Source organism: Hyaena hyaena, unplaced genomic scaffold, assembly GCF_003009895.1.
Source record: "Hyaena hyaena isolate Hyena2069 unplaced genomic scaffold, ASM300989v1 scaffold_871, whole genome shotgun sequence".
NCBI classification, from domain to species: domain Eukaryota; kingdom Metazoa; phylum Chordata; class Mammalia; order Carnivora; family Hyaenidae; genus Hyaena; species Hyaena hyaena.
Genome location: NW_024081500.1, coordinates 103153 through 106117, shown reverse-complemented (window position 1 = coordinate 106117; position 2965 = coordinate 103153). Strand labels below are relative to the sequence as shown.

The 2965-nt window shown below is 43.3% G+C and overlaps 1 pseudogene; it reads left to right on the top strand.

Moving 5' to 3' along the window:
* The first annotated feature begins 458 nt into the window (after nt 1-458).
* LOC120222344 lies at nt 459-2592 on the top strand (annotated as a pseudogene).
* The last annotated feature ends 373 nt before the right edge of the window (nt 2593-2965 follow it).

Here is a 2965-nt window from a genome sequence, read left to right as displayed (position 1 = left end):
CATGCCGATTTGATTCTTAGTCCAGCTAGAAGGACCTTGAAGGCTAGGGGAAACTCTTCCTCCCTGATAACCTCAAAGAACTAAAAACAGATTCAAAAAGATATTTGTACAAGTAGGTTCAGAGCAACACTATTCACAATAGCCAAAAGGTAGAAGTAACCCAGGTGTCCGTGGATATGGGAGTGGATAAATAGAATGTGGTATACAGTGGATTATTCAGCCTTAAAAAGGAAGGAAATTCTGACATGCTACAACACGACACTTGAGGTAAGGTTATTGCTAAGTGAAATAAGGGAATCACAAGAGGACAAATGCTGTGTGATTCCACTTATATGAGATACTGGAACAGTTAGATTCATAGAGACAGAAAGTAGAAAGGTAATTGCCAGGGGCTGGGGGAGAGGGGACTGTTTATTGAGTACAGACTTTGAGTTTGCTGCATGAGAATGTTCCTGGAGATGGATGGTGGTGTGTGTGCTTAATGACACTGTACTGTACAGTTAAAAATAGTTTAAATGTTATGGCAATGAGAAAGAATGAAATCTGGCCATGTGTAGCCACATGGATGGACCTTGAGGGTGTTATGCTTAGCGAAATAAGTCAGGCAGAGAAGGACAGCTACCATATGTTTGCACGTATAGGAGGATTAGGAGGAACTTAACGGAGTACCGTGGGGGAGAAGAAGAGGGGAAATGGTGGAGGAAAGGGAGAGAGGCAAACCATGAGAGACTCTTGAATGCTGAGAACAAACTGAGGACTCATGGGTGTGGGGGGGGAGGGAGCGGGGAGATGGGCATGGAGGAGGGCACTTAAGGGGATGAGCACTGGGTGTTATATGCAAACCAACTTGACAATAAACTTTGTAAAAAAAAATGTTAAATGTTATGCACATTTAACCACAATTAAAAATAATCCCTCTCTCTGCTCCTCCCCCACTCATGCTCTCTCTCAAAAATAAATATTTAAAAAAAATTTTTTAAATAAAGAATCATCCCAAGACATCTTCTGTGTTTTTTTAAATTAAAGATTTGATTTTTAAGTAATCTGTACACCCAAACACAACCTCAAGATCAAGACTCCCATGCTCAAAAAAAAAAAAAAAAAAAGTCACATACTCTACCGACTAAGCCAGCCAACAACTTCTGTGTTTAGTACTTTATCTTCATTCCTCTGATTCTTGCCAGAAAATACAGGAAAAAAACATATGGCAATTTCTTCCCATTTATAAACAATCAAATGGCAATATCTTCTCATAAGCTTGAGGCAAAAACACACAATTGACCTTCAATGTCATGCAATGTCTGACACCTCATTGCCTCCTCCAGATCCATCCTAGGCACATGAATAATCAAAACCAAGGGCTCTTTCTTTCCATAAACCTCTCATGCTTCACTGCCCCCTGAATTGTAGGGAAATTTTGATTAGATTGAAATATACACATTCAGAGAAACTTTATATAATCTGCAAATAATTACAGGCTATACTTTTTAGAAATTCCTCAACCCTGAAATGCTACATTGAAAGAGCTTATGGAAAGGAAATTACATGGCATCTTGCTTGATACATAGCTGGTTCAGTGTCTTCCCTGGTATATTTTAAATTCTATGAAGACAGGGGCGCCTGGATGACTCAGTTGGTTGATTGTCTGACTCTTGATTTCAGCTCTGGTCATGATCCCAGGGTCGTGGGACCAGCCTGGAGTCGGGCTCTATACTGATGGTGTGGAGCCTGTTTGGGATTCTCTCTCTCTCTCTCTCTCTCTCTCTCTCTCTCTCTCTGTCCCTCTCTCTCTGCCCCTCCCCCGCTCTCACACTCTCTCAAAATAAATAAATAAAAGACTGTCTTGAACAATTCAGTTCAGTCTGTGTTTACTAGTTTAGATGCACTAATCCTCACTAGGCTCTCACAGTGGGGTTACACAAGGACCTTTCCTTAGCTGTCTGCACACAGAGTTTTAAGGTAATACCCAGTTCATTCGCATCTGTATGTACTCTCTTTATGGCCAATCTGAATCAGAATTCACATATATGAGGTGAATGGTATGATGGTAAATGATGGTAATCTTGTTATCAAAATGAGGTTTGTGTCACGGCCGAACTAGATGCAGGGCTCAAACGTAGGCAAGAAGAATGGGAGAAAGTTGGAAACCCTGAAGATCCAGAAGGATGCCCACAGGGGGTTTGTGACCCTTGGTCTCTCCATGAAAGGCTACAGGAACAGAAAGACAGGAAGCAGCAAGCATACGAGAAGCAATTCAAATTCAAAACCATCTAAGAGGCTTAGGTGAAGAGGAGACTAACCTCCCTGATGAGGTTCTCCAGCAGCAGAAGCCACCAGAAAAGCAATGAAAAGAAAAACTAAAAGCACTGAAGCAATCCAGAAGTAATCCCAACGAGGTTGGACTTTCTCTAGGGAACAAGAAGAAGACCATGGCTGTGAAAAACCCACAGGAACTAAGAACAAATTCTCCCAGGCAAAGCTGTTGGCAGGGGCTGTGAGACAGAGAAACTCAGAGTGAGCGGCAGCAGTGTGAAAAGACTGACATGGGACCCTGGCCCAGATTACAAGAGTCAAGAAGCCTTAGTCGGTTAAGCGTCCGACTTTCGCTTAGGTCATGATCTCGTGGTTCACGGGTTCGAGCCCCGCGTCGGGCTCTGTGCTGACTGCCAGCTCAAGCCTAGAGCCTGTTTCAGTCTGTGACTCCCTCTCTCTCTGACCCAACCGTACTCACGCTGTCTATCCCTCTCTCCTAGAAATAAATAAAAAAAAAAAATTAAAAAAAAAAAAGAGTCAAGAAGCCTTGTATTGCATGTACATCTCTTGGAAGCAGATCCCTGCCCTGCGGCTGTGTGGGTATCCTTCCATGCATGGGCGCAGACTCGGGGAGCCGGGACTTGGGGTCCAGCTTGGACAGCGAGGCCCTATCAACACCCCTGGCTCCATCTTCAGAACCAATGCTTCCCTC